Raw genomic sequence first — 25,596 nt, 5'->3', positions numbered from 1 at the left:
TGTGTGTCCAAGAATGAGTCAAAGGAATAGCCAAGACACCCTAGGGGAGTGTGGAGGAGCTGCAGAGAGCAGCTGTTCCACACACAAAAAAAAATTATAAAATACAATAAAAACAAGCGTCAAAAATACTGAAAGAAAACCAGAAGAAGTCCCATTTAAAGTTTTAGACCAGGACGATGCTAAACCTACAGCCATGGTAAAGATGCAACGGTTCAAACTTGAAGTTTATGTTTACACATGTTCTCCATCCAATGTAAATGGTTAATGTGAATGTGCACAATCATTATCAATGCGTCATGTAGAATTGCAGATTTAGTCCCCAGACAATGGCAGCTGAATTCCTAGAGTGTTATTTATCTTTTTTTTTATGCTTTTATGGCGGCGTTGTCAGCCTGTGGGTCTGCGGGACAGCAGCAGGACGACAGGCAGGGAGAAAAACGACGAGAAAATGCAAGCCGTAATCCACGAAAAATAACAGGATGAAAAGTTGCAGGAGAAAGTGAAGGTGCGAACAATGTTCGTGAAGAAGAAGAAGAAGAAAAAAAAAAGCCTGCGAATGTGTGCTTGAGAGAGAGCGCGTCGCAAAGTTGCCTCGGCAGCAAACATGTTTTTAATCAATGCAGGAGGAATTGCTGGTTTCAGTTCTCAAGATTACAGAGAGATTGTGTAAAAATGCTGCATCCCTCTGATTTAATGTTCAAACTTTTCTCCCAGCCTTGCTCGTCTTTCCTGTAAAGGTGGTCGTTACCTAGCAACAGAGGATACATCCAGCTTGTATAAAAAAAATAAAAAAAGTCAATAAATTACATAAGCGCTTAGATTTCTCCTCTTTCTACAAATTTGGAGAAGCACATAGCACACTTTTAAAGGCATGACAATGACTAGAATTTGTAAGACCGAACCCTTATTTTGTTTTCCCAACACCTACTTTTAATTGACAGGATAAGTATTAATTTGTAACCTGAAATGATGTGCATTTCCTTAGCTTTACTACGTCCTCTAAAGAGAGATGCTGTTGGAAAGTCGACTCCACGTTTCAGTCAGAAAAATGCTCCCGAGGTTCAAATGTTTTTCAATAGATACAGAAGAAATCAAATAACAATAAAAAAGAAAATCTCTTCAACTCTGTGCAATGCGCACCATTGCTATTCTGTGAAACGTTGAGCCAGCCATCAGAATTGCTGAAAGCCACCATCCGATTTAAACATCACAATCACGCGGCAAAGCACAACTTGTCTGTTGTGTCATTTTTTTTCTTCCCCGCCCTCCTATAGTGTCGTCTCCATTTTTCTCTTGAGTGTAGATGAAACCATCAGCAGAAACCAATGGCCTGTTGCCACTCCGAAGGAAAAAAAAAAAAAGAAGTTAGAAGAGGGGAGGAAAAAAAACAGAGGAAGAAAGAAAACTACTCTAAGGGAAGTTCCACACACGCTAACAGAACAAACACTGAACACTTAGTGAGACGAATGAGAAATCAAATTTGGCTAGCTTGTTAATACACAGCTAAATAACACAGACAATTCAGTTCACATCATCCACAATAGCACCAAAATCCTTTACGTTGTTCTTTTATTTTCAATTGTCAGGACGCTAATTTAGTTCATAATATAGTCGATGTTGCCACGGTGACCCCAGTTTCCTTACAGAGATCATCAAAAGCTTCATATGGAGTCTCTGGGAGCGGAAGATGGGAGATTAGAACCATAGTAAGAAGTTTGGGCTTTTTACAGAGCACAAGTGAACCTGCTGTCAAAAATTGGATTTTGTTCAACCTGAAACAGATTAAACATATATATTGATCAGACAGTTTATTCATACGTTCTAATCATTAAAAACAAATGCCCTGAATTTGAATATGCAATAATATATTGCAGAAATCTGGATGAAAGTGAAACTTGAGATGGTATTTATTCAAAGATAATAATAAGTAGATAAAGAATACAAACTTACGTCAGTTTACCCAGTGAAAGAAGAGTAAGGATGTGGAGTTTGTTGTTAAATTACCCCGCATGAATAAGCTTATGCATAAACAAGCTTGCATGTGTAAAATCGGGATTTCAAATTCTTCCGGCTCAAAGGCCTCTGGCCTTGAACGGCCTGAAGGTTCTAGTTTCTCCGGTCTTCCGGAAAACGTAACTAACTTAACCAGCACTCTGGTGTCAGGAACAAAACACAGCGATTTAAAGGTATGCAGCATATGAAAAATTGCTGAGTTACACTACGAGAGGGCAAACAACTTCTCGGGTTATTTACTGTGAACTCTCTGCAGGTTGGTGCCATCGGAGCCGACTTTCATTAGGTATGATCAAAGCGGGACGTGCTGCCTATCGGAGCTTACAAGCGAGCATCAATAATTCAGCTTCGGTTTTGTTCAGCTGTGTGTGCGTGGAGCTGAGCCGGTCAGCTCCAGTCTCCGTCAGACGAAGCCCAAAGGTGTTCGTGTCCCAGGAAAGAATCAAATCCGAGCTGAATCATGGTGGACGCACCTACATCAAACCCTCGCATGGATAAGTGAGTGGATAGATTTAAAAATAGTCACGTTAAATCAGATTCAATTTTTATGTGGGTCAGTTAAGACTCTACAAATTATTTCTCTTTGCTAAGTGTCAGAATATATATATATTTTTAGTGATCAAAACACAAAAATTTAAATGCATTTGAACTATGGGGGAAAGTCCAGATGATGATGTCGAGGAAACACCTTACGCATTCTGACTCCCTGAGCAGGAAAATCAAATGCCAGGAAGAAAATTGTGTACTTCCACAGGTCTGGGACATTGTTGGGAAAAGTTCGATGCCTCCACCTGCCATAATCACCCATTCAAACAGCTGCAAGATGTAGCAGACATCATGAGAATGTCCAGCTGTCATACTTGTTCTGTCCATAGCTGTTCAGGTAGGAGACAAGGTAGGAGTCCCAGACATGAATGAATGTGTTTCGTTTCAAAGTCCAGGAATCTCCAAAGCAAAAAAAAACAACAAAAAAACACATTTTCTGAAAATTCTGACTGAAGCATGTGATGGCTGTGGGGAAATTTCACTTGGGTCACTATACAAAATAGATAGCATCATGACAAAGAGCATTATGGGAAAATATTGAATCAATATCTAAAAAAAAAACACCAGCTGGAACAGTAATGTTTGGGTAGAATGATGGTGCGTTCACAACACAGTGTCAGGCACGTCGGGTTTACATTCAATGTCTAAGCTGAATGACGTCGGACGCGTTGGAGACACACTCAATACGTCAAAGGGTTCAAATTAGACGCTTGAAACGCGCCACAACGGCCCTCGACGCGCCACAACGGCCCTCGACGCGCCACAACGGCCCTCGACGCGCCTCCACATAGTCTATGGAGGAAAACCTGACGCTCAAAACGCTCTTGGTGTGAACGCACCATGAGCCTAAACATACACAAAAATGAGTTCTAAAAGTGAGATTAAATAAATGCTATACAAGTTTAGGTGGTTTACTACTTACTCAATATATGGGAAAAAAGGTCATGTGTGTGATTTTTTTTAACAGTGGATATGTTTAAGAAAATGTTGGTACAAGGAAATTGAGGAATGGTTTAGCTGAAATTACTGACAAGATCATTTACTAGATTTGAAAAGGGAAAACCTTTTCTTAAATATATATATATTCATCTATATATATATATATATATATCTCACCATGGATCACCCATGCTGAGGGTAAGCACATCTTTTACAATTTACCTTTAAGGGAGTATTGTGATGACAGCCTCCATGTTGTTCTCTATGACACCTTAGTTCTTTTCTTCTGTTTTTTTTTTTTTTTTTTTTTCCCTTGACGCGTACCTGATGTTCACGTGTTTGGAACTGAGGTGTTTTTATTTTGCGGGTTTGACAAGAAGACGTTTGCTCCGCAGGACTCGACGTGTCCTACAGTGAACCGCGAGGCACATCTTCTTTCTAGGCAGATCTATTTTTATTTATTTTCTTATTTTTGCCAAGGAAGACTGAATTATCTGAGGGAAGTCTGCTTTGTGAATGGGACATCTAGCATCTGCTTCTGGTTTGGTCATGCGAGATTTGAGCATTTGCACAATAATATCCCGTTTCCAATTGGTTTTACAAGGTATGCGCTGCCAGTCGAGCCTCCTCTACAATGTCGCTCCATTCAGCAGAAATGCTGATTTTTTTTTTGTTTGTTTGTTTTTTGGGGCTTTTGTTGGCACTCCTTGTAAACATCTAGTGATACATTACATATTCATGACATTTTATTCAAAAGGAATGTGATTGGGGATATTTCCCGCTCTTTTCAGAGGGATTTGTTAAATACAGACTATTTATATAGACATATTTTACTGTATTGAAGTATGTCTGTTTCACTCCTGTTTCTAAATTTATGGATGTAGCAAATGTAATCTAGCTCAGACCTGCTGTGGCAAAATAGAAATATGGAGGAAAAGCTTGACTCTTTCTACACCTGGAAAAAATAAAGGCATTATTCCTTTTTGTTTTTTTGTCTTTCATTGAATGGATAACATTCCTGGTGCATGTCTCTGGGACCTCAGAGTGAAGAGCCTCTGTTCAGCTTTCTAAACAGAGAAGTGTGTTCTCGCAGAGAACTGGAAGTACTCTGCTTTGTGCTTTCACAACTGCCAAAATGCCAAACTGGCAATGCATGCCGGTGCCATTTTTGGAAGAAAAAAAAAAAAAAAAAAAAAAAAAAAAAAGGTTTTGTGATCTCTCTCCTCTTCACTCCTCTCCCTCTCTATTTTTTTTCCCTTCATTTCTTCTCATGTGTACTATTTGTCTCCCAGCAGCAAAGAAACCACAAGTGTCAGTGCTGATGTTTGCCGACACAAAATATTAAGTTCAACATAGTCCAAATACAAATACAATATTTGACTTGTTCACTGACAAGTCAAATATACTGTATGAATATATACATATTTTTTTCAAAAAAGCAGATCTATAGAAGTACAAATTGAATACATCACAATAATTGCAATTTTTTAACCTTTTTAAACTTCATATTTGTTTCTAAAATATAATTTGTCTCTTGTCGGTTTGCCCCTGGGGCGACCTCTGAGACGCCTTTTTGGATTTGAAACCAGAAACCACTGAGTCATAAACACGAAATATGCATCTCCCAAACCCATTTGCCGACAAAGCAGATGCAACGGAAGCCTTACGATTTTTTATTTCCTCAGAGTTGATGACTCAGAAAACTAGGACTTTAAGGGAGGCTCCACAAAACCAATTCTCTGTGAACTGGTAATATCCCCAGGGCAGTTGAGAGGAAATAAAAAATAAAAAAAGAATAAAAACCCAAAAACAAACTAAACAATTCCACACTGTGTAAACACAGCAAATTACCTAGAGGCACATCTAAGTGGAATGCATTTTCAGGCTCTTTGTGAGTGTGTTGTTTTCTCCGCCGCATGGACTTTCACATGTATTTAAAATTGATTGCCAGGAACACAATAAAAAAATAAAGAAAAAGCACACACACACACAAAAAGAGATCAATATATGTAGACATAAAAAAAAACCTGAAAGAAAACAAAACAACTCTTTGAAAAGATCTAAAAACTACAAAAAAAAAAAAAAAATGTTTAATTTGTGTTTACAGCAGTTGTAATAATAACCGCTGAGTAAAAAGACAGAGCGATTGATTTCTGGTTGCAATCCAGCAGAAAAACATTGGTTGAGAAAATGTTCAGTTATCAGTTACATAATCACCGTCCACAGGCGGAGGTTTTACTGCGCAGCTTTTCGCACTGAACCATGACACAAACGGGATCAGTGGTGGGCGCACAGTCAACAGAAGCGGACAGTCACGTGTGCTTTTGGTTAAACTCCACATGAAACAAGTAAATTGAAGTGTAGTTAGAGAACAGGAGCACAGAAAAGTTTAGAGAGGATATATTTTTTTTTACTAGAAATCATTATTTTAATAGAAATGTTTTATGAGACCAAAACTAAATAGTATGATCGAAGTGATGTGAGGACAAATGTTTTGGGAGTTTTCTTCTTTTTTTTTTTTTTACAACAAGGACTTACGATAATGTTTGAGGCAGTGCAACCTCGTTGGACAAAAGGCACACTGTTAAAAGTTTAATGTTGCTCAGGGAGACGCGAGGCGACTGATTCCTCTCTGGACTTTTATTTTCAAGAGTCAAGGCAGGTCAGGGCCCCCTCTAAATGATAAGACTCATACCTCAACATAATATTTCAGTTTATTGCTTTCAAACCTGCGTACGCGTAACTTGCTTTCATTATACAGAATTAACAAATTACCCGTAATTAGGTGGGATCACATTACATCTGCTACGCCTGTACCTCCACCCTAAGGTTGTTCACGTATAAATGTAAAGGCTTGAAAACTTAAATGCTCACATCTTTAATGACAGTCCATGGCTATAAAATCCTAGCAACATTTATTTATGTGTTTGACAGATTTATTTTCCAGATGAGACCTAATTACGCCGCGTTTATTCATTGCACATTAATACCTTTCATCTGAGGCAGTGGAACGTCTTCCTGTTATATTTACCGAGACTCTATAAATGTATAGGTTAGATAAAAAATAAAAATAATAAAAAGAAGAAGCTCCTGGGTTCCTGACTCTCTTTGTCTCTTTTGCTCAGTGTTTGCTCTCTGAACATCAAAGGTTGAGGTGACAGGTTGTTACTTATGCTCAGCTTTCATCTGTTGAATGGGCAATCTCTGTAACATTCACTTTTATCCAGGGAAAAGAGAAGAGAGGGAGAGGGAGAGTCACTGACGGAGCCAATCTGCCTCCCACATTTTCTGGTCCCACCACTCTTTTGCTCCGAGATGCACGCTCTATTTGCTCAAATATACCACTTAAATATTCATTTGTTGGTGCAACAGCATTTCAGCTTATTCTAAATACTGGCAGAAAGGAGTGCATTAGTATTTTTTTATTTTTTTGTGTTCTCTAAAAATTGGCTATTACAAGTGGATTATATGCCTTGGCAAAATACTTTATGTAATAGTTCTTGTTTTCGAAAAGTAATTGAAGCAGAGTTTTTAGCACTAGTTTGCTGAGAAGATTTTTTTTTTTTTTAAACCAGCACAAATGGAGCCAAAATGGGAAAGATACTTTGGAAAAATAAAGCACACTTAAGTGTTGTTTCAAAGTACATTGACAGCATCAATGAATTGAAATAATCTTCTTTTCTTAAGGGGGCAGTTTATGATTCCCTGAGATCTATGTGGACATTTTTTTTCTTTACCCCTCCAGGGGGTCTTTTTGTGGGCTCTAGTGTCCTATATGAAAGTAGGCTGACATGAAAGCAGGAAGACATGCGGCAAATGTTGTCGGGTCCGGGAATCAAACCCACGACGGCCGCGTCGAGGACTCAAGGCCTCCAAACATGGGTTGCGCTATCCCCTACGCCACCACAGCATGTCCCCTCTGTGGACATTTTTTTCAGTTCAATCAGCCTTAGAATATTTAAATTTATTGAAGTTTGCAAAGCATTTATGGAAGCACCATTATAAGGTTCGGACTTTGACTTTTTGGTTGCACTTTTTTCCTTATTTAGCCATTTTCGTTTGAGAATTACTGTCGAGTTTAGGATCCTCGTGCTGTTTTAATGGCTAAAATTCACTTTTTAAGCATTAAAAAGTGATTTTTTTGGTGTCACCTTAATGGTGAAATCAATGGTGCCACTTCTCAACCCAGTGGCACCATTGGTCTCTTAAACCCTTTGCTACGTGTTCATGGTTGATGCCTGAAAGTTGATATTTGGTGCTTGGACGGGTACGCTCTGTCTTTCCCTCAAACTTAAAAACATTAATTCTGGCCCTGCATCTCCACTTTGGAGACATCAGGTCCAGAAGTCTTGTCGCAGACTACGATGTTGCGCTGCCTATTTTGTGAAGAGAGAAGCAAACACAAACATGCGATCTTTCTTCAGTCGCTTTTGAAGTGTACTACAACAAACTTGAATATTTACTCAACTCCCCACCCCCTCAACCCCCCAAAGAAAAAAAAAAAAACGTGGCTGATATTCTTGTAATTTCTGACTTATCTGTGCTGACCTTATGGTTAATTTGTCGGGACATGTCTTCCTCTAAAGGTTGACGGCAGCTTTGAAAGGTTTCCGCTTGCAAATAACATTTTCTGCTGTCAAACCCTCTTAACATTGACGGGTCGAAACAAATAAGGTCACTGCTAACGTCTGTCCACCTTGGTGTTGCGTTACCCAACACTCTGATGAAGTTTATATATTGAAAGAAAGAAACTGTTTAATCTGAAGAAATGTCTTCTCCAATCAGGATGTTCGCAGCACGTAGGTCAAGTTGGTACTTTTTGTTCTTACTAGTGTTTATTTTGTCTTCAGTTTGCTTTCACTCCTTCTTCAACTCCTCTCCTCTCTTCTTCCCTCTCAATCCGTCTGGCCAGATCTTATTCTACTATACTCACTCCCTCTCTCATGTTTATTTCAAAGGGGCCCTCCAGCATCTCAGAATAAATAACTTATACATTTCATTATGCAGTCGTTTCAAAGCTCCTTTCAGGAAGGGGATTGCGCTCGTTTGTCCGTGAGCTTCTGTTTATCCTAAATGAAGGCATCAGACGTGATCATGAGCATCTGGGAGACCCTGGTTGTCTGTGCTTGTTTTTTCGTGTACCAAGACTAATTTCCCACAAAGTTCACATTCCCGCTTTTTTAGCGCTGCAGCCGGGCCGCCGCTCCCGGGATTAGATTTGGCAAGCGAGGCAGCAAAACTGCGTGCAAGAGCACACCAAAGGAATGCTAACATAAATTACATTCACGGTCGGTGCCAGTCAAAGCGATGCACGGAGATGACGCAAGCAGATTTTGTGTTTGCTTGTTTTGAAGCTCCGAGATGATAATGTTTTTAAAAAGTTGGGGTTTTTTTCCCCCCCATTTCTGAAAATCAGCTCTTCGTATCGAGAGCAAATCTAATTCTGCTTTTGTGCGTCACTTTCTCTCTATGTACAGCCGTTGCAGGCGAGAGGCCCGTTCCTTCTGGCTCGTGCTCGCGTTCATGCATTTTGTCTGTGCGTGCTGCTGGGCCAGCTTGATGGACCATGTGCGATAATGAACTGCATCTCACCAATTGACGTTAGTAATGTATTATTCTTGGCCCCGGAGCCGCAGCCAAGCAGCTCCCGCTGAGGGGTCAGCTTGACCCATGGTGTTGTTACTGCCCGGGTCACCGAACAGTCTGAAATGACTCCGTCTGGTTATGATAGACAAAGTGAAATGAGAGGAGAAAAAAACAATGATTCGGTTCACCTGAACAATCCCTCTAGGGATTCTACGGTGCGTAAAACCGTGTCCGTTTTAACGTGGACACACGTATCTGTTCATGTAGACAAAGTGCTTGGACACAATCTCCGACGCATATGGGCCGCCTCAGCCATCTGTCCCAAACTGGACATGCCAGGCTCTCCTCGGTGGCTCTCCTCTCCCTCTGTCTTCATTGGACCATAGTGCTGCTCCTCTGCAGTGCTAAGTGTTTAATACATGAACTATGGTAACCCTATGTGAACACACACTTGTCGGGAGACACCTCACTTAAAGTCACTAAGTCTAAACTTGGTGGCAATGCCAAATAGGTGGGAACAACTTGCTTCCTGTATTGGCCTCTCCGGTAAAAGGGGTCAAAAAGCTCAAAAATGAATGCACGTTTTCTGAAGCGGCCTTTCAGATATCTACATATTTTGTATCTGCAATGGTTGGACAGCAGCCTAGCCAGTGGCTTCCTATGCAGCTCTGGTACATCTCCTGCCGGGCCAATCAGTGAACAGAAGGAGAAGTTGTGAACGCTGACAGAGATTTTCTGTGTTGTTTTAGGAATGTTGTTTCCCTGTACCTTTACCAGTGGCAGTGGAGGAAGTGAACAAAGACGTTCATGCAGTGTTGACCAAGGTTCCAAATATTGAATTAACAACTGCCTCGTTCGGATCAGCACTTCTGTCTGTGGTTGTGTACAACGCAGGCTATTTCTGGTAAGCTTCATAGCGTCGAACTGGCACATTACAGACATCTTGGGCAATCATTAGCGAATGGGTAAAATTTAAAAGCTCAGCACAATCCACACCTCCAGGGAGAGATCGTTTCTCAACAGCCGAGAGCCCAGACCTTTGGAAGCTAATAGGTATAGGACACAGACCTGGTTTTTACCAGGCTAGTCACACAGGGAAAACTTTAGTTTTTGCATAAAATCATCTACTGGAGTTATTGGCATCCCTGATATTAATACTTTGTCCAATCTCTATTTGCCAGTGCAACATTAGTCTTCTTCTGTAAAGTTTCATAAGGCCACAGCACACAGTGAGAGGAGTCCTTGGACGCTCCTCTTAGATGTGTTTGAGGAGGAGGCAGAAACACTTAGACAAGAGTTCTGGTGCCTTTTCCAAGTATGTTGTTAAATTGTAAGCTTTATTAATTTGTCCCAAAATGTTCCAGCTCCCATTCTGATGGAGCCAACGTTTTCTGGGTAGTTGCTCCAGTGATTTCTCACGAAGAATATGAGTCATAGACTGCAGAGCAGAAGTTCTCCCCACAGGGGAGCCAGTCTGTTAGTGACCGCGTTCCAAAGAGCTGAAAGGAGCACCTCAAAGGTTCAGCGCAATCCTCAGACATGTCACCTCGTCCAAAAACAGCAACATTTTCACTCCTCGCAAGTGTCTTCTCGGATAGAAATCAAGTGAGAAAACCCGAGTGTTGTTTTCCAGTCATTTGCTCTCTGCCCAATGCTTTGATTACATAACTCCTTGTGCAAATTTCAAAGCACCCTTGTTAATATTGAATGGCATTGAGAGGATAGTGAAAAGGAGTAACAAGATGACGATGGTTTCATTGGTCTTTTTCGCATTGTAATACAAACATTGTAGACATGGGCTCTGACAGAAAAGTCTAAACCTCAAAAATGCCGTCACTTCAAAATGTCTACTTACACAAGCTTCCCGTCCAGCAAATTATCAACCTCCTATCCCATTTTTTGGAAATAGACCAGAAAAATATTAATGACTTATTCAACTAAATGCAAAAAAAAAAAAAAAGAAAAAGAAAAAAAAAAGAAATACCACTGTGATTCACTTAAAATAACATTGATTGAGGCAATAACTGATGGAACTGATCCATTCCTATCCAACAAGGACGAATCCCAGAATTGAAGTGCTCCTCATTATGAGTTTTTGTCTTTTTCTAGATATTTTTTCAGTTAAATTGTTCAGTGTGAATGCTGAAATACATTTGGAAAACATTCAGTCTAATGTATGCTCATGTTTTACCCCGTGGATTTGTGGCAAAAAAGGTCAAATTCCCTCGATGAGTGCAGTGATAGGTTTGGTTTGAAAAAACTAGGAGTAAGAATTCAAATGTCTTTTATAAGCTTATCCCAAACAAGAGTTCGGTAATCTGCCCTACAGTGACTTGTGAAATTGTGTTTTTGTATTTTAATAAAGTGTGTGTGGTCTTTGTGACATTTTTATCACATGAGCTTTGATTGCAAAGTGTTTGTTCTCTGCTCTTATGGACTCACAATGTGAAAATATGAATACAATGGCACACCAGAAAAAAACAAAAAAACATCTAATACTTAAAAACAGGTTAGTGTTAAAAATTCTGATTATTTTGATCATAAAATGACAAAATCTTACTTAAACTGAAAATAAAACACACAAGAAACCCAGGAAAGAGCTTTAATCTCTTTTGTTATCATGTTCGTTTCTTTATTTAACACCAGAACAGAACACGCCAGGTGTTCCCACTTTTGCAGAAGAAGAAGGTGAAGAAGAAAACACCTTGTCACAATGTTTCATCCTGTTTTTCCCACCTATCTTGAGTTAGTGCCTCCTGACAGCATGATGTTTTATGACGCCACTGGTTTCTTAAAGGAAAAGAACGTGTTAACCAACTTCAAAGCCTCAATTTAATTAGTTACACAACCTCTTTGACTTTGACTCTGTACTGATTATATAACCTAACTTCTGACTTTATAATTATGTCCTACTCCAATGAATTATATTCCACTTGTAAGTGTCGCTGTTGGACTCAGTGCTTTAGTATTAGCCATGCAGAGCAAATGCAACATGTTACTTAGCATTTTGTGCTCTGTAGCAAGAGGTCCACTTACAGCAGACTATGCAGCTAGAAGATAAAATGTATCCTCTCACTAATTACAACATTTCTAAACACTTAGCAAGCAGCCATTTTGAATTTTGTGGTTGGCGGAAATGTCAGAATTCTACCTTTCGGGGTGTTCAAAGCTTGTTTCTAATAATAAAGCTTGAGAATACATGTGTTGTAAAATGGCGATACATAAATAAAGTGAATTAAAATGAGATACTTTTCAGATTCAAAACTTCTCATCCTCTCTAATAAAACTTTACTATTTGAATTTGGATGATGTGCAGTATTAGTTTTCCATTACACATAAAATTTTGCAAGTACCTCAAATAACTCTACTCTAGTATCACCAACTGCAGGCCCCTTCCTCCACATGTTTGGTGTGTTTGCCATGTTGGCATGTAGAAAACCTCAAAACTTGTGCCTTGTTTGGTGTACCAATTTTTCTTTGTAAATATTTTATATTGAATTCTATAAAACAATTGACACCAGCAGAATCTGGTCGCCAGCTGAGGCTTCAAGGCTTGGCGCCATCAATCCTTTTTTGTATCCGTTCTATTCAGGAGCTCATAAAAATGCTAATGACACCACATTCCGGCTTTTTGTGTTATTGCCTTTCGGACTATAGCAAAAAAACCCAAAAACAAATAAAAGGTGACCTGGCTGGCTCACAGTTTTTATTTCTTTGTTTGTTTTGTTTTTTGCTAAAAAATACTTATTTCAGAATTGTCAGGTAAATATATATATATTGTTTTCCTTCCAGCATGCAGCTAACTTCAAAATACATCAAAGCCGAACCCGGACTGTTTGAAGTGAAACAAACAGTAACTGCGGTTCCGTTAAGGTTCTCCCTAAGCGGCCGAACAAACCTCCCTTCGTCGTTTACTCTGTCCTATTCCAGAAAACACTCCCCAGATTTCTCATTGAGCAAAACAAAATACCGCAAAGAATTTCAGTCCTATTTAGCAGAAATGTTGATAGAAGCCCTCTGCTTGAGGCAGACTTGGTAGAGAGAAATTTGTGTATTGCTTTTCGCAGCAGGAACAAAAGGATCAAACCGTCATTTAGTCCGTTTTATAATCGTATTCTGCAAGGTCATTGGAAGGAATGAGAATGGCCCTATAGGCAAATACTACCTATAGAGCGGTGATATTTATGACCTACTTTTAGCTAAGCCAGCCAGTCCCCATAACATTGCTTAATTTATAGGCTCCTATGAACCACTTTAGGGAAATTAAATTATTATGCAACAGATAACCTTTACAGTTACCTTCCTGATGAGTCGTTGGCGACACCTGCAGTGAACTTCTTTTAAATTGGTGGACACGTCTTTGAATGGCGCAGTGTTAATCATTATGTAAGCTGCTGCTCACTGAGTGCTATAAATTCAAAGACATCCTCTGACCTGTATGCACACTGGGTTCCATCTGCAGCAGAGACAACCATCTGGTAAAACTCCAGAAAAGAAGCATGTTGTTCAGCAAAGGGACAAAGAGCAACCGCTTGTCAATCAAACGCGGCCTCCCTGTGCTGCGGAGTTGCTCCAGAGAGGTGAAGAGAACCGGCGAAACAGGCGGCCATGTCTCTGCAAAATTCAACGTCGTATTCGCAATAGAGTAAGACCTGAAAGAAAGTATTCCTTTAACGTTCGGACGATTGTGGCAATTCGCAACGCCTCGTCTCAAACGTCAACTCCTGTTATGGTTTTCAAGTTGAACCTAGCAACCAATGTAGTCCAGCTCAGTTTATTTTTTAAGTTGGTTAAGAGGATCTATCAAAGGAAACCCAGGAGATTGTCGCATTCAGCATGAATGTAGTGACAGCAGAAAGTTAAACACTCTTTCAGGAGGAAGAATCCGTTAGCAGAACTCGGCGAAATTGAGCCGTCTACCCCTATGGATTGAGGACTTCTGAAGACAGAGCATGGAAGCACTGATTCAGATCCAGAAGTCGTGCGCTCTCCATTTTGGATCTCTGCCAGAGGGCCAGAGCTTGGGATGTTGCTTTAGAAACTAATACAGCTTCCCGCCTGACCCATCTACTCTGGTTTTCGGTCTTAATGATGCCATTCAACAATGTTCTACAAAAGATAAAGAAAAAATATATACCAAAACAACCTCTGCATTCAGCTGTGCTGGTTGCTAGGAAACTGGGGAAAAAATTGGGTTTAAAGGCAAAAATACTGTAAGGGCTAGAGGAGGAGGAGAAAGTCAACTCCTAGCGTCTACCTCAGTTTGTTGAGTTTGCAGTGAGTATTTAGAAGCTATTGTCTCCTGACTTCACTTCGCTACATTTACGGTGTTCTTACAACACTGTACTGCCAATGTTTTACAATATCAGCAAAATATAAAATATAAAATTGTCAATGTTAACCAATCAGCTTTTTATCTAACGCCACGTAGGGTAATTTAGGGTTATGCTACAACTACAGACAAACATTTTGAACCAGAGCTGAGACATGCTAAGGGTAAAGTCACTGAGAGACATTTGATCTCCTTTGCTCCTGTTCCTACACACTTCCCTGCTTTCTGTGATATGCAGAGGTACGACAGGGATCAAAGCAGAGTACTTGTCTGATTTCAGTCTGAGTGGCTCTGAGATTTGCTGATCTGTCACTCGTGTCTGAATTTGTTTCCTGACGGGGCACATCTGTAATTCTCTCTTTTTTAGGTGATGGACATGAGAAGATGGAAGTCAAGTTAATTTACATTTAGCGCAGAAATAGATGAGGTAATGAACAACCAGTAGGTGATGACCAGGTAGATGGAACATTTTGTTAATGATGTTACTTACTTAGTCATTGGGTAATGGACCACTATGTCCTTTACATTTTTATCTCTTTGAGAAATCGCTCAATCTTTTTGCCTGATTCAGCTCTGCAGACTTTTATCTGTCTTCCTTCATAGAACTGAGAGTCTAAGCACAGCTTTTAGTCTATACTTTGGCTTGCAAGAGGATTGTTGAATAATTAAGGATTCCTCTGTAAGTTCTCATTCCTCTGTTTTTTTTTTTAAAGTCGCTTGCATGATTTCTAAGTCATCAAGTTTATTTGTGTAGCACATTTCAGCAACAAGGCAGTTCAACAGTCAACAATTGAAGGATTACATTTCATCAAGTGCCATTGTTACACATCAAAACATTGATTGATGTTTTATTTATTGTTCCAAAAACTACTCTAAGCAGGTGAGATATTAGTCTCATGACTGTCTCAGGTCGATTTGTATCTATTTAATAGTAGACATCATGGTGACCTTTCAAATTTGCATTTGTTACACTGTACGTCAGTCATTGTAGATGAGAATTTTATAGAAACATTAAATTGCAGCTGCTGCTGTTAGGGGTACGGCTTGTAGAGAGGACAATGATAAGCCTGGCAGTAATAATTACTGATATGATGAGGATGATAATGATGCAAATAGCGATGTCTTTATTAAAACAGGATTCTGATCCCAAGAGTAAGAAATTGGAGGACTATTTTACTTCTGATTTCAGTGGGTTTGAGCTAATGCGCTACAGTAACTTGGACATGTAGTCTGACATAATTGGTCATTCTAAAAGCAACATGGTTTGAGCTCACACTTTTATCCGTATTGTAGGCGTTGATACAATATAATGATCTGCTGGAATAATAATAATAAAGAAAATCAGGATTTTATACCATGAGGCTGTGATTGTCACTATGCTCAGAAGGTAATGGACTGACAGAACTGATCAGAAATTAGTAGGGTAATTTGATAATTCCCTATTAGGAATTATCATACCACACTGGAAAACCTCACAAACACAATAAAACATCAAAAAAATATTCTGAAGAAATGTAGCATACCTCGCATTTGAACAAGCCAGATATAATCCTTAAGTCTTCTGGTGTCCAGACCGATGAAAATGCCTGAAAAAATATATTATGCTAGCCAATCAGTGACAATCTCTCATGTGTCACCGACAAAAAAAATGTAAATTGTCAACAGACAAACCACAGTCTGTGGTTTGGGGGAGTTTTCTTGATGGCAATTTATTTATCAGGTGATTTCACTGTGGAAAAACTGGACTGTTTTCTAGCAAATGCGTTTTTATTTCAAGTCCGTCTTCACTTTTTTTTTTTTTTTTTTTCAGTGGGGTATGAATGGAGTTTCCTGGCAGGTAACCACACATTTAAGAAGACCTCAAATTCCAATAGTAATTTTGAGTTTATTTTAAAAGTTACATTTCGTTGCAATAGCATCAAAGTAGTACGCTATTGCAACTACTTTGCAATTTATGTTTACAATAAAAAGTTGTAAACATTTTTAAATTAAGATAAAAGAACAGGAACCAGATAATCTGATTTCACATATCAAGCAGGCAACAAAAGTTCAAAGTTCAAAGGGTTTTTTATTTCAACCCTTTGAGTCATAAATTCAGACTTCAACATTTCTTGTTAGGTTTTATGATTCAGATCAGAACAACCACATAGTGTAAGATTGAGAGGTGAATAAAAATGATAAAAAGTTGTAAACATTTTTTAAAAAGTAAATCAAAAAAGTGTGGCGTTTAAGTGTTTGCTTTAAAATCTGTGAAACATTTTACCTTCTCCAACCTCCTAAGTTTCATGCTAGAAACTTAACTTCATGTTAATGATTAAGAATGACTTTTTTTTTTTTTTTTTACATACGGTTTTTGTAACTATAAATAAAACGGGATCATTAAAGGTCAGAGCTGTACACAAACGACATAAGCAGTGTATCTTGCCTCACCATCAACACCTAGTAGAGTACTTAATCTCAGATTTATTTCTATCCCTTTACTATTATGGAATATTTCTATCCCATAACTTTTTTTATGTTGAGTTATGAATTCAAACTTCAATGTTTCTTGATCGATTTTATGAGACAGATCAGAACACAATAGAGTGCATGATTGAGAGGTAAATTAAAATGAGGAAAAAAACAAAACACAGTTGTAAAAGTTTTTACCGTACTCAATAAATCAGGAAAGAGTGGCGCTTAATTGTGTCTAATTCCGTGGAGTCATCACTTTATAAACCCATTTACCTACATTCCAGATGCATGGTCTTTCGGGGTGTATCTCGGGGACCACTGCCCTGCATGTATTAGGCGTTTTCCTTCTGCCACACACCTGACCTGAATAAATGGGCAATTAAGAGGCTGCTGACGGGATGCTGGAGCTAAAGCTACCATTTGAGTCAGGAGTGCTGGAGGCAGAGACATTGAAATTATGCAGAGGCGGTGGTCCCTCGGGACAGGAATTGAGAATTATTCCTACAAGAATAATAGGAAGGGAGAGATGGGGTGAATGTTTTAAACCTGTGTGTCTTGTGAATGATTGTGGCGGTTAAATGGGATGCAGAGACAAATCGGTTGTTGTGAGAGGCGAGGCTCTGAATCCAAGAGCTGCAAGCTCAGGGTTGGCAACAGGCAGTGGCGCAAAACGTGGCTGTGCAACGCATAGGGGCGCTGCACTAGAGGGGGCGCAAAAACCATGTGGGAAATTGTTTTTTCTAGACAGCATTTTATGTACTTAACAGCTGTTTGTGTATCAAATGATCAATAACAGAGGACCAGCACTGATTAAGCGCCCCTCCCCTCCTGCCAGCCGCTCTCCCCTCCCATACAGGTAGCTTGGGCAGCGTCCCTTCAAGAACGCGCTGAGGCGCGGTTTTTTTCTCTCTCTTTTTTAAATTTGAATTGTAGTAATGCCTCGACAACAGGGAGCTAAATATGGGGCAGCAGTAAAAAAAAAAATTTGTTGTCTCCGCCCCGTATTGAACCAATACGGGACGCAATTTATTCCGTTTTGCTATAAATGTCTGATAGACACACCTACCACACATATCTCAAAAATAAGTGTAATAATAATGACCAAAACAAAACATGAGAAATATTAGGGTCAGCTAAACTGTCGTTGCAGGACCTAAATAGGACCCCCTCCCCATCAGAGTCTCTTCATCCCTCATTCATTCCCTGAGACCAAAAAATAATATAAATGGCAATTTAAAGAACAAATCATACAAATAGATTAATGGTAATTAAATAAATATTGTGAAGAGAACATTAAAAATGTTTGTTAGGATTGTGTAGGAAAAGCGTTTATCTTTTATAAATACAGTGTTTTGTGGTCAATATTATTTCACCATTGTATTAATGTGGGTTGCCAGTTTGGATCAGGCTTCCTATCAATGTATAAGAATGATGGAAAACATGCTAACAAAAAGCCTCAGACCTGCAGCCCATAGGCAGTTCTAGACACAGGCTAACAGAAGAGGCTCTTTGGCTCATTTATTAAATTACGAAATATAAGTGTGTTTGTTGTTAGCAGCATTTAGCATCTATGCACCAAAAATCTGGAACAAACTTCCAGAAAACTGTAAAACAGCTGAAACACTGACTTCCTTTAAATCTCAACTAAAAACCCACTTGTTTAGAGTTGTATTCGAAACGTAATCAATTGCAAATTTATTGATGTTGTGTTTTTATTGTTGATTCTATGTTGCATTGTATTTTGTGTTTGATTTGATGTAAAGCACTTTGAAATGCCTTGCTGCTGAAATGTGCTATACAAATAAAGTTTGATTTGATTTCATTCTTTTTTAATTGCCCTGTAGGCAGCAATTTATTCAATAATAACATTTATTATTATTGATACTTTAATTAAAAATGAGCTGTACAAGTTTATGTCCTTGGGGCGGGGGCAGGGGGCGCCGATGACATGTTCGCATACACCTCAGAAAGTATGTAGTTGCGCCCCTAGCAACAGGCGGGAAAACCGAAGGCGGAGAATATTTTAATCTTTTCAGTAACTTGCAGTTGAAAGAAAGCATGGGTCTTGGTGTTTACCAAGGATTGCTATGGAAGTTTCTTGAATCTGTCGGCAAACCTCTGCTAAAAAGACTTCAGGTTTGGCTAATTTAAATATCAAGTCTTGGGTTGTGGTTAGATTTTAAGGAGGACGCTGATTTGTGAAAGACATGTTCAAGGTTTTTACAATTGTCCTGTTGGCCAGAGGGTACACAGCCACTTTTAAAGCTAAAAGTCAGCAACAAAAGGTAAATGTTTTGAATAACTTTCTCAAAAAGTGATCTGATTGTTCATACACAGAACGACCAATCAAAATCAGTCATGTGATAGCATCCAGGCTATCAAGCATTAGCACTGCTAGTACAAAACGAATAAATCTGATATTATGCTTGACACCTCATTTAGATGTGGTGTATCTTTGACAAACAGAACTATTTAAGCCTTTTTTATTAGTGTATGTAATAAAAAACGTTAATCCAATCTGGAAGAATTCTTCTAGTTGCAAAACAAATGCAATCAGACGATGTTTCTGATGGTATCTGAGCTTTTGCTAGTTATCCCTCCAGCGCCAGCCACACAACATGAATGTTTTATAAATCTGTACTAAAGAGCAGGACAGACGAAACGGTTAATAATGAAAAGTAAAAAATAGAAACAGAACTGTCAGACGCATAAGGTTTTCACACTGGGTCGTCCAGGAGTCTCTGATGTAAAAAACAACAACAAAATATTATCGAAATATGAGAGACTAAGCTGACAGTAGTAGCGAGAGTGTTTACAGAAGGATAAATATTAATAGTCAGGTCTGCACAGTGATTTTAGATGAATGTTTTATCGGGTGGTGACCTCTTAGGACCAGCTTAATGTTTCAGCCGCATCCAAATTCTTGCGTCAACATTTTTTTTCTTGCCCAGTTGATTCAGAATTGGTTAAAATATATAGTTTTTCATTATATATACATAATCAAGATGGGATTATAACAAGTTCAGAGCATTACACACAACATAGCAGCGCATCTTGCCACACCACCAACACCTAACAGAGTATTTAATCTGTCTGCGCTTTTTTCAGTTTTTTTTTTTTTTTTTTCCTTCTTCTTCTGAGCGCCGTTTCAAATATCTGCAGGTGTTCAAAGAATGCCTCTGGTGTTCACAGTGGAGGCAATTTGTGTTTGTAGTAAGTGTAATACTGCCTCTGAGGGCCGGGGAAGTAGGCCCAGTCTCCGGAGACATCCCTTCAGTTCAGAGCGGAGCTGTGAATTACTTCTGCTCTCTGAAGCACCACATGGTCTGGTCAAACTATATAAGAAATCAGACTCACTGCAGATAGGTTTGAGGTTTTTTTGTGTGTGTGTGTGTGTGGAAAAATATGTTTTACAGCAGATAAATATTTCTTTGGATAGTGCGTTAAGTTCCGTAAACATAAATCTGGAACCAGAAGTTTATTGAACAGAGATTTTTTTTCCTCTCTGTGATGTTGAATCATACAAAATGTCTCTTGATTTAGCTCCATAAAGCGGCATGTTGAGTAGTTTTGCACCTCTGTGTGTCAGCTTCCCAACTTTCACTTCCTTTAAAATATTAGATATGTTCTACAAAGTAAATCTGCTGATACTGAATGCTAACAACTGTAGCATTAATCCCTCCTGAAATATTCACAGATGTTCTCTTAAAGTGAGCTTTGAAGATTTCCTCCACCCTCCTTACCTTCCTCCTCAGAGGGCAACGTGGTAAAATATGTTTGGGCCATTGCTTGGCCGTGTTTCCCATCGTTTATATGAGTAGCTTCTCTTTCTCCAGATTTGTGAAGTTTTAAGTAATCCTACAAGTTTGTATGACTAATCTGAAATGCATAGAGAAATTGGCCTCTGTGTCACGCCTCTGGGAAACATTGTTCATTAAAAAGTCCAAGGACACTCTGTTCAATTGCAGACAAATTTACAATCTGCTTTTGTTACATTTATTCTAAAAGGAATAATTGCCGAGTGCCAATTTGTATGGCTTTGGGGAAGGGGGGAAATGTGTGCAATTCTAATTTACCACTAATTAAATGTGGTTAAATTGAATATTGGATTTTGGGTTTTGGTTATCAGAGCGAAATTATGGTTCTTCAATACCGTAACATTTTACAGTGGTTTCATGGATAAGTAGAGGGTGATGTCTACTTGTAAGCTGAGAGAAGAGTCAAATGTAGACAACAGGACTGCTGTGGGCATAAGATGTGAATATAGCCAGCATAGCCTTTACTACAACGTCTATAGTCACAAAACAATATGAGATTTTGTTCTTGAACACATCCGAAAAGACCTGTCCAGGGTGAACCCCGCCTCTCGCCCGGAACATAGCTGGAGATAGGCACCAGCAACCCTCCTGACCCCATTAGGGACAAGGTTGAACAGAAAATGGATGGATGGATGGACGGACGGACGGATGGATGGAATCCGAAAATTTGCCCTCAGCTATTAGGGAAAAAATCCTGATGGAGAGTAAAGCAAGATTGTCTTAACACCCGCTGAATGGACAATAGACACTTCCTGCTCATCAGTACTCTTCAACTTAGAAAGTGTACTTTACCAGAAACAAGTAATCTTTTTTCAGATTAACCGTAATAAACAATGGAAATCAAGTTTCTGCTTGCACAATGCATTTTTATTGACTGACCTTCAGCATTGCGGTTTCTGACAAAACCGAATTCAGATCTTAGACTATGTTGTTTTGCTTCTCTCTCACACTGATATTTGTGAATGATTCCTGTCCAAGGAGAGCCAGATTCACAAACACAATCACAGCATTCAATTTGTAGACACAACAAACACCAGAAGAGACAAATATTTGCCGTGTGAGACGCTAAAACATGGATGACATTTGTCTTCCTCTCCCCCAGTGCTTGAGTTGATGCGCGCAGGACTACACACAGTGTGGGATTGCTTTCCCATTACACTGGCAGTCGTAAATTACAGAGGATCCTCTTTCAGGATGAATAAAACGTGCTCCCAAATGACTCATTTTTAATTTGGTCGCATAAATTACAGCCTCAACTGTGTTGTCTCTGACAAAATATACTCTCTATTTAGAGCTGAAGTTGAAAGGTTCAACATTAATGTGTCATAGCTGGTATTAAAGCTTAACATTGTTATTAATGGCTCAGCGATGTACTGATTTCTATAACTTACAGTCACTTCCGTGCCAATCTTTCTCAGCAGAAATGCTGCATGGTTTATTACACAGGGTGATTCCATAAAAGGTGAACATTTTTTCAAACGTCTGGATAATGTTAGCATGAAAGTGTTATGTAAGTAAAACGTGTATAACAGTTAACTATTACGGTACAGAAAGGTTGTCTTACATAGCCCAGAAATAATTAATGCAGTTTTTGGAATTTGCTTCATATGTATTTTTTTTAGATTTTGGAGTTTTCTAAGAGTCAACATTTAATGATTAATAGCATACACAGTGGAAGTGAATTGAATTAAGCTGTACTTACTTGAACTGAAATTTCAGCAAAATTTGCAGTTGGGCTAAGCTTGTCTGTGTTTAGCTAGCACTAGTCTAGAATACCCTTATTACTGAAATTTACATTTCAGTGTCGCCCATTCAAAGAACAAAAAATGTTAAAAAACAATGTAAGACTTGGGTAGAAAGGGACCAATATCTTCCAGCTGTTAGACATTTCTTTTTCCTAAAATTGCACACATGCATTGCTGCCACAGAATTAATCTTAGGCTAAAATATGCAAATCCTCTGTTTGGACTGTTGGAGAGTCACTCACCTCTGCATGCTGAGTGCTTGTATTGGCTTCAGTTGAGAGCAGGCTCGTGTCTAGACTTTACATTGATCTTTCTGAGATGTATGGAGAAGTAAACAAGCATGGGAGAAAAAAACAAAACAAAAAAACATCACAGCAGAATTAATGTAGCAGATCCTGAAGGACTAGGAATCTCATAAGGTTTCTTCTACTAACTTTGAAAGCAACCCATGCAACACATTGTTGCAACACAATGCAACAATGTGTTGCATGCATTGTTTGTGACAGGCCAGTTTCAAAGGATGTGACAGGCCTTGATAGCCACAAATACTCAATTTATTCAAGACTATACCCTTGACAAATGCTTTACTAGATACGAGAACATGTGGCAAGATAAGAAACAATGTTGACGGCAACTTTAATTTGTCTAACATGAAGCAAATAATTAAATTCAATTAACAGTTTATTGCTTTATTGTCCAAATGTCTTTTCTCCTCACTGAGTGTTCATCACAAAGTGCCATAACATCACTGCTGACGCCGCAGCGGAGACGGTTCAGCAGCTAATCCCTTTCGGTTTGGGACAAACACAACGTCTATATTTGGTCGTTTCTTTTCGACTGTGACTGTCTCCTTCACAGTGACTCATCTTTCAACAGACACATTTTCACACACCTTTACCAATCACACCTACCAATGGAAGTGTCAAATTCAGTTTGCTTTTTTTGTTTTTTGTTCTACACCGAGGTAACATGTTCAAGTGTAAAACTTAGCAGTGGTGTAGTTGGAAACAAAAGAGAAAGAAGTATGCACATTGATTTCTGTGGAAACAGTTCAGTGTGCTATGAGGAAATATGGTACTAGAGCAAAGTTCTTTAGACTACTTACATGAGATAAACGATAAATTTTTAATGTTTTATTACCCAGGATGTGGCTGCAAGTTTACAGAGCGCTCAATATCTTATGAAATATTGAGATCAGGAACTGAAAGTCGCCCATTCGGGAAATAAATGTAGAGAAATTGCTCATTAGTACCAAAAGTGCTGGTGATAATAGACTAAAAAAAAAAAAAAAACAGGAAATGTTTTAAGGATGGAGTTTATGAGTTTACATTAAAGACAAATATGGCAGAAGAATTGACAAAAACAGTTAGAAACTGTAAAAACTACCCATTTTCACATATTTTAGTTGAGGGCTTTGGGTATCTATGAATCTTCTTGTTCATCTGAAATTCCCAACTTTGTGCAGTCAAAAAAACCCAAACGAGTTTCAATATAAAAAGTTTTAAAACGTTTCCCCTTTGCTTGTCACTAAATGATCAGCAGGTAAAAATGATATTTTACTGTTTACATCTTGGGAAAACATTTGTTTAACTAGAATTGCGGCCTTTATCACCCTTTTCATAGATTAAAAAAAAACCTGAACAGAGCATTTGGTGAAATATTGCAACATAATGTTGTGCTTTTTTTCCCCCCAGCTTATAAATGCATGTCCGCAAACCAGAGGGTGAAACCACTGAAAGCAAGCCTATAAAGTCGCAGCTCCATAGTAAAACTTTCATATTAAAGTCGATTCAGTTGTTATGCCTCCAGCTATCAGCTTTGTGACCTCCAGAGCAGACGCATTAGCTTCACGTTGTCAAGGATGAGTTGGTGTGTCATTGTTGACAGCGTCCTTCATATGACCTTGCATTTCCCAGTTGCATACCAACTTTTTCTGAAAGTTATTCTGCAAGAATGAGTAGATGGTGGGTGGTGAATCAGTATATATTTTTAGCATTTCATGAATTTTGCATTTTTCTTGCGTGGAAATACACTTGTTTGAATGTGCAAGCAAGTGGAGTAGACACATATTTTGGCAAAATGATTTTCTACTATTTTGACATCTCCATCAGACAGACACCAGAAAGTGTTTTCAGAAACAAAATCTGATCTAAAAAATTATTTACGTACAGAAGATTTATTGGAAGATTTATCCAAGCAGACTGGATTTCTGGACATAATTTGAGATTATGCTCTGAAGTTCCTCTTCCATCCATCCGCTGATATTTTCCATGTTTGAAACCATAATAAGAGTTTAGCTGTTTTTTGGGGGATTTTCACACGTTTGTTCAGTTTTCATTTCCTAAAAAAAACAAAAACCAACAACCTCAAAACAAAGACAATTCAAATTTTACCAGATATATTTTTTAGCCTGCAGGTGGTGGCCAGTTAAACATAGTTTCTATTTCTAACACATCTTTGTGTGGTGACACAATTAACACCCGTTAACACTGTGTTATTGCTTCATCTACATGGTGCACTATATTGGTTTTTGCCTTCTTGTAATTCTAAGGAATTATTTTCTAAATCTGCATTTATACGCCGTGTCATCCAAAATTGTTACAATGTACATTATGAAAGGAAAAAACGAGTGAGGGACAATGTAATAATTTAATGAACAAGTCAATGTTAGTTTCAAAAAGCTGTTATTGTTTCCACTATCATTAAGCAATGTAACCACAAGTTTATAAATTGATCATTCAATGACGAATGAGAATCTTCACACGTGGATACCTGAGGTAACGACTTCAAATTAAATGTCTACACTTAAGTCTGAAGTATTTTACTTTGAGACTCAACACATCTGATGGATGGATGGATTGCAGTACATGTCTTTTTATGTGACGGGTTACACAACTAACCATCTGCACAGCTTGGACTTTTTACAGGAGCCTGGAACTCTTGATAGTTGGCAGGGAACACAGCAAGCATAATCGTCAGAAGATGAGAAGCTGCAGGCTGTTTTATGTTTCACTTGGACAGATAAATGAAAATTGCATCAAGCAAAATCCAACCAAGAATCCCTGCAGATTCTGTAAAAAAAAAATAAAATAAAAAAATAATAAATAGGTGGGCTAATCTGGTAAATTCTGGTCCTGGGCAGATTCGAGTTTGATAAACGAGG

This window comes from Gambusia affinis, linkage group LG17 (genome assembly GCF_019740435.1).
Source record: "Gambusia affinis linkage group LG17, SWU_Gaff_1.0, whole genome shotgun sequence".
NCBI lineage: Eukaryota > Metazoa > Chordata > Actinopteri > Cyprinodontiformes > Poeciliidae > Gambusia > Gambusia affinis.
This window is presented reverse-complemented; position numbering follows the sequence as displayed.